General features: G+C 33.9%; 1 pseudogene; it reads right to left on the reverse strand.

The window, feature by feature from the left end:
* Positions 1 to 11,277: 11,277 nt before the first annotated feature.
* LOC149537121 (receptor protein kinase TMK1-like) lies at positions 11,278 to 13,075 on the reverse strand (annotated as a pseudogene).
* Positions 13,076 to 16,135: the final 3,060 nt, after the last annotated feature.

A 16,135-nucleotide genomic window follows, 5' to 3' on the forward strand; every position in this document is an offset into this window, starting at 1 on the left:
TTGATTAATACGCATTTGGACTCATCAAGTTTTACACACCTAACGAGTGTTTCGTCGAGACCTCTCCTAAACATTTCATCAATAATAATAATATACCATGAAGCATTACGGATAAGGTGATGTTTTTCATTCTGGGTTAGATTGTTCAAGATGGTTTGGTCATGCATGTAAGAGTTTATATGGTGATAGTGGGATGAGTTATGTCCTACAATAAAATAGATCATTTGAGATTTAGGGGAATTATAGGCAAGGTAGAGTAACATTTCCACAAGGAACTCATGTGAAAGATCATTCTTTGGCATTTGTAACATGGAAGAAAGAGTAGTCATGACATCAGCTACTTTTTTGTCTTGCCAAGGAATATATTGAAAAGTGATATGAGAAAATTATTTCTTCAAGTCATCCACCATGCATTTATATAGATTAATTTCATATCCTTTGTCTAATATACATCATTGACCTAGTTGCCTATGGGTTGTGAATCACCAAAGATATTTAACTCATCCACTCTCCATTTAACTACAATCTTCATGCTATTAATCAAAGCCCCATATTTTGTGATATTTTTTGTATAAGGAAACAAAATCTTGTATGCCTTAGGTAGTGAATACCTTTGTGGTGTTATCAATAAGAGCCCAACACCAGATCCCTATTTTGTGGAGGAACTATTAAAGAACATCACCCAAGTCTAGTGTGTAATTGTTAGAATTGATTCATTAGGGAAATTAATGTTTAGTGGAAGAAGACTCTTCATTGGTGCATCTACTGACTAATTAGTGATTGCTTATCCTTTTATAGCCTTTCATTCAAACTACTAAATGTCAAACTTGCTTAGTATCATGACCCACTTAGTCAATCTTCATGTTAGAGCTACCTTGCTAAGTAAGTATTTTAGTGGACCAATTTTAGCAACTAGTCACATGGTATGAGCAAGCATGTAGTGTCTCAAATTTTGGGAAGTAAATACAACTCCCAAGAAAGCCTTCTCAATGATATTGTAATTCATTTCATAAGAAATCAGTGTGTGACTTAGATAGTAGATAGCTCTTTCTTTGTTATCATTTTCTTCTTGAGCTAGCAAAATACCAAGAGATGACTCTATTGCCAAGATGTACAGAATAAGAGGCTTCCTATAGATAGGAGGCATCAAGATCGGTGGATTAGTAAGGTATTGCTTTATCTATGTTAGACTCTTATCACAATATTGGATTTAGTTATATTTCAAACCTTTATGTAGAGTCTTGGTAAAAGGTCATGATCTATCTGCTAGTTTTGAGATGAATTTATGAATGGATTGAAGTCTTCCTTGTAAGCCCCTCATCAAACTGATATTACAAAGTGGAGACATGTCCATGATTTCTTAAACTTTCTCTAGATCAACCTTGATTTCTTTTATAGAGACAATGTAACCAAGTAGTTTCCCAGATGTTACACTAAAGGCACATTTCTTGGGATTGAGTCTTAGATTGAATTTCTCCATCTAATCTAGGATGGGTCCCAAATCTTGAAGGTGAGTGTTGTATTTTGTGCTCTTAACCAAGGTATCATTGACATAGTCTTCCATGGTCTTATGCATCATATCATGGAAAATTGTAGTAACTACTCTTTGATACATAGCACCGGCATTTTTTTAGACCAAATGACAACACATTCCAACAAAAATTTCCCCATGCACAAGTGAAAGAAGTATTTTCCTGATCTTCTAGTACAATTTTGATATGATTATAAGTAGAAAATACATCCATGAGTGAGTATATTTCATATCTTGCTATCATGTCCACTATCATATCAATGTTAGGGAGTGAAAAATCATCCTTTGGACATACTAAGTTTAGATCTCATAAATCTATATAGACTTTGATAGATTTGTCATTTTTGGAGACTAGAACAATGTTTGATATCTATTCAGTGTAGTCGATAGCACAAATGAAACCAGCTTTCAAAAAAATTTCTAGTTCAATTTTGACTAGTAATATAACATGAGGATTTATTTTCCTAAGTTTTTGTTTGACTGGTTTAACTCCTAATGACAAGTGATACATTATGAGATTAGGATCTAATCTTGGCATATCTGATTATGTCCATGCAAAGTTTATCTTTTTCTCTTGCAAGAAGGCAATGAATTCCTCTTTTTCTTTTAGAGATAACAACTATGAAAGATTTATTATGTGGGGTTAGTCCTCTATTCCCAAATTGATTGACTGTGTCAGTTCTAACAACACTAATGATCTTTCTAGAAAATGACTAGGAAGTGCACCAAATATCTCATCTACAGGCATGCCAGAGAGGTTTTCACCTTTGGATATGTCTTTTACTTTTACTATTTTAGGTGTTGAAACTACCACAATGTTGTTTTCACCATCAAACCTTTTATTTATTTTCTTTTTGATTGATTGACTGATATATTTGATGCCTACTTCATTCATGTTGACACTTTGTTCCCTGGTGGAAGACATTATAGGTTCGATAGTGTTTAGGTAACATGCAAGAGCATAGTCATTTTGGAAAGTAGGGACTTCACTAGATGCATTAGAATTCTAGTCTATGAGCTTAGGATAGGTGAGTGAAAGAGATGTGGTAGGTTTAATAGCATTCATGGTGTAGTCAATAGATGGATAAGAAATTCAAGACCTAGAGTGGCTTTGTCCACAAAAGTGTTTGAATACCTCTAAGTTCTAACATCATTAATTGAAGGTTCAATGACACTAGTTGGATAAGACTCATCTGACCTAACCCTAGATTGTTCACCTACTTGAAGTAGATTTATATAAACATTAACTTGATCTATGTATTTGTCTATAGTTTCTTCTGAGAGATAGTCAAATTTATATTATTGAGAATCTATGCTACATGGTGATAGACTATAGAATTCCCTAATAGTTATTGGGAAAAACTCTTCTTTATCATCTAGATTTTTACAAAGGTACTCAATATGAAAAGCATGACTAGACTCTCCTTGTTCTTGTTGGGTATGATATGAATTAGTAGTATCATCAAAAGAAACACTATCACCATCCATGGTGCTAACACATGGTACAATGTCATCTGGTTCTATAAAAATTTTAGCAAGATCATCAGGAATGGGATAAGGATAAGGATCCTCATTAGACTTAGCTTGTGACTCATTTTTAGATGAGTTCTTAGGTTTTAGTATAAATTTGTTAATCCCTAGATGGAAGGGAAACTTCTTGAAACCTAGAATAGATGTATCTTGATTCCTTCTAGCTATTGCCTTGACAAGATCAATTAGACCATTTTTGTTGCATCTAATAGGACTAGTCCCCTTGTAGCCAAATAATTTCATGAGTTTAAGACCTAGACCATACTTTTTAAGAGTAATTTCACTTGACTATTCTGTGAGGTCAACTAGAGTTTATTCTTTGTATATCCATGCAACAATAGCCTTGTTTTCAGCTTCCTCCTCAACAGGTATAGTAGCTTTGACAAATATACCATTGTACTTAGTTTTTGGTGTCAATACAAAAGGTCTCTTCACTTCAGATAGTCTCCCATAATGACGGGGAGACTCAAGAAGAGATGTCAAAGATAGAAGTGGTTCTATGTGATATTCACCCATTCTAGTTTCTTTTAGGTTGAGTGACTTCTTGATTTTCTTTAGCTTGTTATCATCATGTTCTATAGATTCCCTATTGGAAGGTACAAAGTTTTTAGCAAATTTCAACATGTTATAGGTATAGCTAGTACTTGCAGGTATGGTGACTTTAGAGCCATGAAATGGGAACTTTACACATTGATGGTAAGTGGAAGGCACAACTCACATCTCATGTATCTATGGTCTTCCTAAAAATATGTTGTAACCTAAGGGAATGTCAAGGACCTGGAAAGTGACATCCCTTTCTATAAGACCAACGTAGAGAGGTAACACAACAAGACCCAAAGATTTGTGCTCAAATTCGTCATATTCTTTGATAGTTATCTTGTGACAAGGGTTAATGGACTGTTTAGAATAGTCTAGTTGTCTAAGTAGAGTAGAAAAAATAATGTTTAAACTAACTCCATTATTAATGAGCCCATGACAAACATGTTTCTAGTGTATCATGACCTCAATGTGTAGAGGTTGATTATGCAGATGACTTAGTGAATTTCCATCCTCCTCGAGGGACATATAGTAAGGTCAGGTTAGATGACCTACCATAGATTGGAATGTCTCAAGATCAACATCTTGAGGGATGTTTTCCTCACTGAGGGCTTTGACAAGAATTGACCTATGAGCAGGCAAGATTTTGAGCAGTTCAAAGATTGTTATTTAAGTAGTTTTTCATTGTAACTAATCAAGGATACTATAACTAGCAGCCACAGATGATGTTGTAAGTTTTGTTCCCTTTCCAAATGGACTAGCAAGAGGTTTTTCTTTATGTTTTTCTAACTTAGGAGTAGAAGGCTCAGGGCCTTTGAGCACTTACTTGGCATGGAAATGTGTAACAATGTTGGCACAAGATTATGATGGCTCGTTGTCAGATGTATTGGATGTAGGACCCTTTAAGAAAAATGGTGTCTTAGGTTTAATTTTGTCTTGTTTTCCCTTGATGGTTATAATGTCACAATACTCAACATCCATAGGTTCAACCATGTGGACTTTCTCATCATCATAATTAGAGTACGTATAGTTGATTTTGTTATGAGATTTTTATTTTAGTTTTCTCCTTTTTTGTAAGATGAGAATGGCTCCTTGAAATCCTTATGATCTATGTTCTTGTTATGTCCATCCACTAAAATGTCACCATCATCAATTAGGTCTTGGACTTTGTGATGCAACTTGATGCAATTTCTAGTTTTTTGGCCTTTATTTTCATGATATTCACAAAATGTGGTTTCATTCCACCAGGGTGGTCATGGTTGTGGTTCATAAGGATGAGAGTTATTCAATGGAGAAATGAGCTTGTTTTGTAGCAAGCTCTTGTAGACCACATTCAAAGGTTCACCAAGAGGTGTATATTCTTGTTTTGGGTGTCTAACCCAAGATGAGTTCTTAGGTTTGTTTCCAAATGTCTTGTTGTCAATAGGAAGTTTCTCAAAATTCTTGGATGATTTGAGATTGTCTATAAGATTGAAGGCTACCTTAGTAGGTTTAGGAGTAATGTTGTCAACAACTCCATCATGCAACCTCTTAGTTTTTGTTCACATACTTAGATTTGTTCTTATTAGAGCTGAATCCTTGTTTGGTGTCCTTCTAAAGGGTTAGTTCACCCTTTTTGATCATGAATTCCTCTATCCAAATATCTTGTGTGACCATTTATTCAAAGTTGTGTGGACCTTGAAGTTGAAATTTATAGCCAAAGTCAAGTAAAATATTATCTATGAAGATATCAAGCTTTTTTGCTTTAGGGATTTTTCATGAATATTTAGTGTAAAGATGTCTCCATCTCTGAAGGAATGTGAGGAAACGTTCCCCAAATTTCTAGTCAAGGTTACACAAGTCTTGTATGTTAACTGGGTGTTGAATGTTGTGAGTGTATTGTTGGACAAACAAGTTAGCAATCTCATCAAATATTTTGATACTAGTAGGAAAGCATGAAAAACACTCCATAGCTTGACCAACTAGACTTCTTGGGAATAGATGCATGAAATATGTCTAATTATGCATAAATTCCATAGATAGGGCACTAAATTCTTGCAAATAATTTGGGGATCAGAAATTCCAATGTATTTATTATACTTAGGTAACTCAACTCCTCTTAGAAAAGGAGGCATGTCTATACTCTTGTCAAAAGGAAATGGACAAAGAGTGTCTGGAGTGTATGTTTTTGTAGGTTTTTCCTTATCATGCATCATTTGTGCTAACTATTCTTACATGATCTTCAATTTTTTTTTCAACTTAGACATTTCAATTTACTCTTTAGGTGTAATGATAGTTTCAATGTTAAAGTGATGAGGTAGCTTGGCTCCCTCTTGAGCAAGTTTGAGAAAGTATTTCTCTCTCTTCATTAAGCAAGATTTCCATGTCTCTTTGGAAGTTTTTTTCCTTACAACATTTTTTGATATGTTTGGGAAGTATTTCTACCTCTTCCTCATTCTCATCACTAAAAGGTTCCTTCTATCTTTAATTCCTTTGGTGATCTTGTTCTCTACTATGTTCTACGTGTTCTAGTTCTTGGTTAGCCATTTTAGGAATGTGATAAGTTTTAGTGTATGTTGGTTGAAAAGGTTATCTGAATAAGAGTTTAGCTATGTAGTTTTGAGGTGTATGACCTTTTCTAGTTTTAGGATCCTCTTGATACAATGGGTTCCTAGTTTGCTGTAAGTTTATGGAAAATATTCTCTAAACACAATGTGATCTAATAGGTGAAGGAGATCGTGAAGACCCCTCACTAGATGAACTAGACACATACCATGTATAAATTGAGAAGTGACCTCTACCATGATTACAACCCCTAGCTCTACCTTGTCTAAGTCTAAGGGGATAAAACATGTTTTTGTTTCTTGTTGCCACATCATAGACAAGGACAAAAAGAAAAAGCATGGACAAGGAACACACTAGAATGTAGTCTCAAAAAAGAAAGATAAGAGTGTTTTACACTTAGGTACAAGTTTTCTAAGTAATGGCTAGAAGAACCAAAGATTATGACTATTGTGACATGAAGTATGACAAACACAAATAGACAAGGACAAGATAACTAAGTAATGAGACTAGTTTCCATGTAGGTCACAAGTTGTTAGCTAAGCAAGAAGCCATGGTTTGACACTATTTGTAGACAGATAAGTGGTAAAATGTTGTAGATACATATCAAACTTAGAGCACAAATAGATCTAACAAAACAATTTGATAGTTTTTAGGACAAGACCATACGTGAAGATTCTCAAGGAATTGCATGAGAAAGTACAAAGAAACAAGTGAAGATTTAGAACAATAATTTTTGGACAGTTTTCTCACATGAGGACTTGCATAGAGCTACACAAGGAGTTGACATACTAACAAAAGGACATAGTTATGGCATAAAATGATAATATTTGAAAAATCTCATGTGGAGATTCACATGGAGCCACACAAGGACTTCCACAAAGCCACATGAGGAAATACTGATAGAAAATGTTCTCACACAAAATTTTGCAAAACTGGGTGTGAGAAAGAGAACTAGACTAACAACTTTGACTAAATTTGAAGAGATTTTGCAAGTTTCAAATAGTTCTAGATAAATGGTTGATTGTGTTTATAGATTTCAAATAGATAGCAAGATGGTTTTCAAGTTTTGAATGGCATTGTAGTTTTCAAAAGATAGTTGTTTTTAGATAGACATAGGAAGTGAGTAGTAGTCACAAACAATCCAACTATGGACAAGGCAACTCTGAGGGATGGGGGAGTCTTGATCTTTTGTTTTTTTGAAATATTTGGATAAGTTTTAAGACTCAAAACAAATAGGCTTTATCCCTAAAACCAAAAAATGGTAGAGGAAGAAAAACCTTTATCTCACAACTTATGTGCATGCATTCACCTCACACAGTCGTGTCACCCCACTAAAGGGTGCCCATTTTTTGGTGTATTCCAAGGGCTCAATAACATATACACTAAATGAATACCCTTGTGGTAGGCATCAAGCATGTATACCACCTTCCAATGCCCAGGTACATGCCTATGTTGAGTATATATAGGAGAGATTATCCCCCCTCCTTGCACAAAGATTATACCCCCTTTCAGAGGTGAACTAGGTAGTAACTAACTAAGAGGTTTTTACTTGGCTTCCATTCATATTAACCCTCAGTGACTTTACAAGTAAAGTTGAAACCAACAACCCACAAAAAATCTATAAGTGCACACACTTCACTAGCAAGACTAGGGCTGGTGTTGACCACTGCAGTTTATAAAACCTCTTCTTGATATGCGATATTAGAATGAAGAAGAGGAAATTAATATGGCTTTGGAGTCTTTCAGTCTACAAAGATTTTTTATTATAGTGATTTGGAATCTCCAATGAAAGGAGTGTGCTCACTTGGGTCATTCTTAGAGGTTGGATTACTCTGATAGGCCCTCTAAAGGTTGACTCAAATTGGTGGTTCAGATCTAAGGGTCCAATTTTTTGATTTCCTTCAAGAGGAAAGAGCATACTCCACTACCTCATCACCTTGCCCAAACATGCAAGACATGTTAATCACCAAGTTATCTTAATCAATCTAGACTTGTCCTTTCTCAAGATTTTGATTCCCTAAAAGGAAATCATCATCCCTTCATAGAAATGACTCATACAAGAGAACCACTAATATGCTTACCTCCATCGGGTACCATCTTTCAAAGGAATCTAGGTTTCTAATTTGCTCTTGGGTATCACTTCTAAGTAGCAAAAAACACACTCCCCTATTCCTCTGTCTTGCACCCTAAAAAGTTCACAACCGTATTTATACTATGTATAGAAAATAATAAAAGAATGCATGATGTTTAAGTGGATTTGAAATGATTTCTTTGACATGTGTGTCTTTGACAAATGTCTTGCAATCAGATGGTCAATACTACTTTCAAGTGTTTGTGATAAGGAATCTTTGATGGGCATACTACAAAACATTATCAAGATATTTGAAAATAAAAAATTAGAATGAAAATGCTTTAGAGAACACTATTAGTTAAAAGTAGAATGACAAAACACTAGTACAAAAACAACAATATATTACTAAATAAACTACTAAAAAATGTAGATATGTGACTAATTTTGATCATGTGACAAATGGCAGTTTATTTCCAAACATTTATCTCCCAACCAAATTTATGACTAAGCTATTTTAATCATTGATTTAGTCATTTATGGTTGTTACTTGGTAGTTTATATGGTAATTTTCGTACTATATTTGGTAGTATATTTGGTATTTTTTGGTTAGTTTATTTGGTAGTATATTTGGTAGTTTTTTGGGTAGTATATTTGGTAGGTTTTTGGGTTGTATATATAGTAGTATATTGGGTAATTTATTTGGTAGTTTATTTGGTAGTATATTTGGTATTTTTTGGTTAATTTATTTGGTAGTATATTTTGTAGTTTTTTGGGTAGCATATTTGGTAATTGATTTGGTAGGTTTTTGGGTTGTATATATAGTAGTTTATTTGGTAGTATATTTGGTAGTATATATGGTAGTATATTTGGTAATATATTTGGTAGTTTGTTTGGTATTATTTAATCATTAATTCAGTCATATTAGGGCACTGTGGAATTGAACCACCATCCTCCTACTTATAAAGCAAGTGCTCTTCCATTATAAAAAATAATCAAAACATTGACAAATTTGTCTTCCCAACATTAGATCTACCATGATCATGGTCACTGTAACATGATATACTCTTCTCAAAGAACAATAATCTAAATCTTTATCAATAACAATTCAACAATTTTAAATTCTTCTGTTCAAGAATTTTAATATTATATTTCATGTCAATTACACTTATCTTTTTTAGTGTAGTGATAGACTCTTATAAAATATAATTTGGAGCACTTTGGTCATACACAACTATTGTTTCTTGAGCTAACTTCTCATAAAAAGATACAAATGATTATATAATTTATGTCAAAAAAAGAGACCTTTGCATTAAATAAAAACATCAAACCCCATTAAAAAATCACATCTATTAAAAATTATGAAACACAATCAATTGAAATACTCACTTTTTAACAATAGTTCAAGTTGGATATCAAATACACTATCAAAGGTTTACTGGGATAAAGAAAAAGTGATATTAATTTTAAGTGATATACCATTTGGTAAAACATCTCTTGAAAACACATCCTATCTTTTGTCACTCCTACGGCAATAAAATGAAGAGAGTCATGAATATAAATTAGTGTATCCTGATACAGATGCAGCTTAGGGACATTTCTCAAACTACTACATCATATTAACCATTAATGGATGGATTTTCACTTTGTTCAAAAGATGGCCTAAGATGACTATTTAAGATTAATTAAAAAATTAGGATGTTTGTCATAGATATATCTATTATCTAATTCACTTGCACAACCTCCAGTTTCTATGTACCCTGGAAAATGAGAACCATGGGGATTTTTCCCAATATCGATGTTTTTGATTTGGAAAATGCTCCATATTTTGTCAATGATGATGATGACCATGGTGAGGAAGAAGATGATAGTATACTAATTGAAATGTCTACACATTGCAAGGCGAAGGATAACAATTATATACTAGTGTAAGTTGGGGAGTCACTTTGTTCTATTTGAATTTGAGAAATTATTTTACCCACCTTGTATTGCTATCAGATTGGTGAAGTTTTGGACTTACTACAATCTGTTGAGTACCACTCAAGGTTGGAAGTGAAATGTTGTCCACAATTTCCTATTAGTCCCCTTGCCTCAAATTTGGTGATATAGGGGGATATTATTGGTAAGGGGTGACATTGAGATTCCCCAAAACAAACATATAATCATCAAATTATTTTTCACCAAATAACAAAACTATCTTAATCACGTAACTACAATTATAGAACCATTGTCCATAATTTCCCTATACACAATCAAAGTGGTGGGGATAAAATGGCTTCCAAAGTCAATGTTGATGCTCATAAAAAATAGTTTGTTGACTAGGAATATGATCATGGTGCTAATGGTAGACAAGGTAACAAAACTATTGTGCTTGATAGAAGTAAATCCTTGGGAGAGTGGCACCAATTTCTAGCATCTATCACAACCACATCCATAGTTGCAGCCACAACCATCTATGGCTCAAATTTATATTTTCAATAACACCAATTCTATATTGAGAACAAAGAAAAAATACACAATTTTTCCAATTGATATGTTGGAGACCTTGCCACTTCTTTTCCGTCATCTTGTTGCTAAGTATATGCTACATTATATTCCTTGGGGAAGCATATAATTATTTATATTTTCTTCCTCCAACCCACAAAGGTAAAGAATGATTTCTTAAAATTTCTTCAAGTTGTAAGCTTTGGTATAATAGCATTCTTTTGAAATTTTCCTCTCTTTGCTATCTATCTGACAGACTAGTTAATGTAACATGTCCTATTTTGATCCAATGACAATTTCTCTTTAGATATTCCCTCTTATATAAACCCCTTAAACCCTCTTGTATTCATCATTCACCCTCTATTCTATTATTTAAAAATGTTGTCAAATCTTAAAGGAATATTGTCAAATTGCAAGATATCAGGGGTAATGATGTGAGTCTCAGTACTTGCAAGGGAAAATTTTACCATAAAAATTCATCAATAATTCCCTTTTCTCAAATTCAATGTAGAAATTTTGATAATCTGTATTGGATATTGTCCAAATTCTATTGATTCTTATCTATAAGTCATGGGCAATAGCTCTACAAAATTGCCAACTTTTGTTCATCACTTTGACTGTTTCCGCCACCATTACTAGAGTTATTTGCAATTGATATTTTTACTATTGAATCTAAATTATTTGATTGCCCTCTCTGATCAACAATGATAGTGCTAGGTGCTTCAACTCTTACAAGACGATGGCTCTTTTTATTATAAAAGAACTATAGTAATAGGTCTAGCAATGATTCTAATAGGGATTTCAGTATATCTTTTCTTTTTAGTGTCATCCCCTGTTATAGGGTGACTTGGATTGGCATTGTTTTTGTCACTTCCACCAAATGATGTGGGGGTGTTCACAGGAGGCATAGACTTGTTTTGGGGGTGTTGAAGGTACTGAAGAAGGGGGACTACCTAAAGGACTTGGCAAAGAAGAATTTTTAGGACAAGGTCATGGCTTAACAATCAAACTTTTGCCATCATAGTGAACATCAAAAAATTTAGCAAATTTTGGAATAGGGGGACTGAGATTATTATCACTATCATCTAGAACACTCACATACTTCAATTGAGTTAAATTAGCCAGAATTTGACCAGAGATATTGTTATCATTCAGCCTGATAGTCTTCAGAAAAGATAGATTTACAAGAGAAGTTGATATATTTCTAGTGAGTTTCTTGTTAGGTAAAGAGATTGAATTAACTAAGTCATTAGCACATCCAATACCCATCCATAAATTGTAGGGATCATTTCCAGCCCAGGACCCTAATAGATCCACTAGGTAATTAAGAGTGGCTAAAAACTCCAAAAGAGAAGTTACTTCGAGTGCATAGAGCTTACCAGGGTCAGATAGACAAAAAGAAATTTCCTTGTAACTAAAACCACCAGCGAGAATCTTGAGGTTAGGAATTGGTCTAGTAAGCTTGTTACTATCCACCGAAAGATTGGTGAGTGGTAAGTCTGCAAATTGGGCAGGGATCACCTCGACCAATTTGTTATGATTTAGCCTGATATCTTTCAAAGATACACACTTTGAGAGTGAAACTGGACTGGTTCCATTGAAAGTATTCCCATATAACCATAAATGTTTTAAAGACTGCATTGTGCCCAACAAGTCTAGTGAACCGGATAGACTGGGTGTATCTTGGTTATTCAATTGGAGAACCTAGATTCTAGATCTAGAGAAATTCAATGGAATGGCTCCTGAAAGTTTGTTGTAGGCCAGTTCCAACAAAAATAATTGTGCCATCTCCCCAAGAAAGTCTGGTATATGACCAACAAGATTAACCCGAGATAATGTCAAATTTTCCAAACTGACAAAAGCTTTTAGGTCCACAGGGAGCTGCCATCCTTTGGTGGCATTGAGATTATTGTACTCCATAGAGAAAAACTACAAATTGGTCAATCACACAAAGAAATCAAAAGGAATAGTGTCAAAATCATTTGTGCCAAGGTAGAAATTTTTTTGATGTGATAGACCATTGAAGGTAGGTAAAGGCCCTAACAAATTGTTTCTCTACAAATTGATTCTCTCTAGTGCAGTAAGCTAATTAAAATTGGAGGGCAAGGTGCCCACTCGTCAACATTAAAGAACTGAATCTAGGCTACTCTATTGCCATTAGTGCAATAGATACCATTTCATTTATTACCACAGGGATTAGTATCCCCATCAGGCCATTTCAAAAACTCATGATTGGTTATACCCTTCTTGAATGCATTCAAAATGGCCAAGTCTCTAGGGTTTTTTATGCCATTGACAATAGTTGTGCATGCCAAAAAAAATGCACAGAATGCAATTGAAATTGATACCTCTAATCAACATCTCCCATAACCACCATTCATTTTTGTTAAAGCCCTAGATCTTTTTATATAGTAGCTATAACTGAATTCTCTTGTTCTTCACAAAGATTGCATCCACAAGCACCAATATGGTCAAAAAAGGAGCATCAAGCCCTCAAAGTTTCATATTATTCTCTCTTATGCTTCCACATGAAGTCCATGATCCCAATTCACCCAAGGGATGAAATGGGTTCCCTTCCATCCATTATTTTGCACATTTTGTGTTGCAGTTCCCATCATGAAATCCCTTTTTTGTCATTCCCTAAGAGTAAAATTATAGCCCAAGAGATAGTAAACATGACCTAGCAATCATATTTCTCCAGTCATTCTGACAATGCATTTGGTTTTGCACAGTAGTGCTCTATTCGTCCTCCCATTAAACCTCATTTAGATGGCCCCTAAAAATTAAAAATTTAAACATTAAATCTAACGATTTTCCATACTCATATTCAAACATTGAAAACTATGATATAGGAAGGGAAGTTCAATTTGGTGCTCTAATAAACATTTTTTAGCAATATATTATTATCCCCAATGTTTCTGTGTGACTATTGGATGGAAGACATTAGTCAAAATTAATATGTCAAAAATCACCATGAATAAACATATTTGGTTACACTATATATTTTTAATGCGAGACATTGCACGAGTGAATATAGGTGACCATCCAAGTTTGAATAGAGACTTCATCATTACATGAGGAGTATCGTGCACACAAGCACTCACTTCCAGAAGTAACAAGATTTTTGTGTCATTTTGAGGGGGAGTACATATGTGGGCTAGGAGTTTAGTGCAAAATGGTTCTCATTATAATAGTCTATAATTGTAGTGGAACTGTGGCAACTTATGTCTGCAATAAGTGGTTGTGTTGAAGGAATGGAAAGAGCATGTAATGCTCTATTATAATCATTGGAGTTTGGAAGTTTATTTCTACTGCATAAAGAGTACTTACATTCTACAAAATTTTGTCCTAGAGATTTTGTCCTAGAGTACTTACATTGTATTATAATTTCAAAATGTACAAAGAAGATTTTAACTAGTAACTTAGTAGCCTAGGCTGCTCTTTCTAATTGCAAGATGTAGCTTCACTTCTAGAATTGGGATGTGACTCTTGATTGAAGATGGAATTTGATTGCATTTCTCATTTCTTGTCTATTTCCTAGTGCATAAACCCAAACATATCTATTGTTGTATGAAGTTAAAGTCATCTTCTAAGTCATTCAGTGAAAATATATAGATATTTCTGTCTCATGGAATATCTATAGATTCCATTTGATGCAATCATGTAGGAAATAAATATTTACTGCACATAACATTAAATGGATTGCACATGTCATTTGTATATTAAACATCTCCAAGAAAATATTGAATGTTGTTTCTCCTTATACCTTCCCATAGACAAAACTAATGTAAAGAGATTGTGATACAAGATTAATACACTGCGATAATTTAATCACTATTGTTAATTCAAATTATCTCCAATTTAAGGTTGTGTATGTTTGTGGGAAAATCTCTCTACTTTTCATATCATTGCATGATGTGCAATTAAGACTCTCCTCTACGTAAGTGCATTTATGTATAAATGCCTCCTCATATCCATCATCGATTCTAAATGTCTTTATGAATGCAGAAACCACCCATCTGTAATCATGCTGGAACCATATTCATAGTCTTTATGGTGTTGTCTATATATTGTTCAATATCACTATGTAAGTTTTGTCCTATTACTACCTTCAATTGCAGTCAGATGTGATTCAACCTGTGTATGGGTTAGGATATTTCTATTCTCTATGACCATTAAAATTGGTGTCATTATGATGAATAGAGTTTGCAGCTCCTTCCAAATCTAATGGCTCCTCCCACCTGTTAGGGGCCCTTTGCAAGAGAAAGTCTTGTAAAATTATGTTTGTTGGTGTTGACAATATGTTTTCTATTCCACTTGCCATTTCAAGCATGTCAGTCCATCTTCAAGAAATTTTCAAGAAATTTTTTATTGCAAAGGGAGTAAAATTTGCTTTTGCGGTGACTCCAACGTAAGGTTTCTTAGAAGAAGATTTAAAATTTGTGCCATTTTATAAATACATCCTCATAGAGAAGAGAACGAAAGGAAATAGAAGAGTCACAATTTCCATGCACAAATATAGTCAATTGCAAAAGTAGAAAGCTAAAATGAAATGTTGATATGAAACCTGCATATGAATAATTAAAAAACACAAAAATACTTGAGCTTATAAATTGAAGAAGCTAGAAAACCTTAATGTTCAGGACCCATTTCAAAAAGGAGAGTTGTTGTATATACACCTAATCTAATATTCTCATGTGAGCCACATGCACCAAGCAAACATATCTATACAAAGATTTTTAGAGCTTCCTCAAGATATCCAACACGATGAAGAAGATCAACTATGCACAAGTAATGATCAAATTTAGGTATAAAGTAATAAGCGTCACTCACGTAATTGAAGTATATACAACCCTCATTCACTAAACCTACATGGCTATATGAAAATTAAAAAAAAGCAAAATTCACATGCTTAGGGTTAGTTCTAGAATGTACGGTTAGTTCAAAGAGTTTGAGAGTGTCCTTACACATGCCATTCTATTTATATCTTGCAATTATTGAATTTTGAGAGACCACATCTTGTTGAGACATTTTATCAATAAGTTCATGTGTCTTCTGTATGCTTCCACATTTTCTATACATGTAAACTAGGGCACTCATAACTACAACCTCCGATAGCAATCTACTTTTAACTATTGTTTGATGGATGTCATACCCTGTTCTAAACCTTCCATTTTGGCACAAGCTGGTAGAATGCTAGAAAATGTTGAGGAATCTCAAATTGCATATTCGTAGAAGCCTCCGAGGTTTTTTTAACAAGCCCATTTTGTGAATATCTCGCAATCCATCGCATTCTATGTGACCACATCTTGTTCAATCATTTTTTCAAATAGATGAGATGCCTTGTTTATGCTCCCACATTTTGAATGCATGTCTTTTAGGGCATTCACAACTTCGATATCAAACAAAAGTCCAAATTTGATTATGCAATGCTGGATGCC

This window comes from Cupressus sempervirens, chromosome 10 (assembly GCF_028749045.1).
Source record: "Cupressus sempervirens isolate cs-2001-9-10 chromosome 10, ASM2874904v1, whole genome shotgun sequence".
NCBI classification, from domain to species: Eukaryota; Viridiplantae; Streptophyta; class Pinopsida; order Cupressales; family Cupressaceae; genus Cupressus; species Cupressus sempervirens.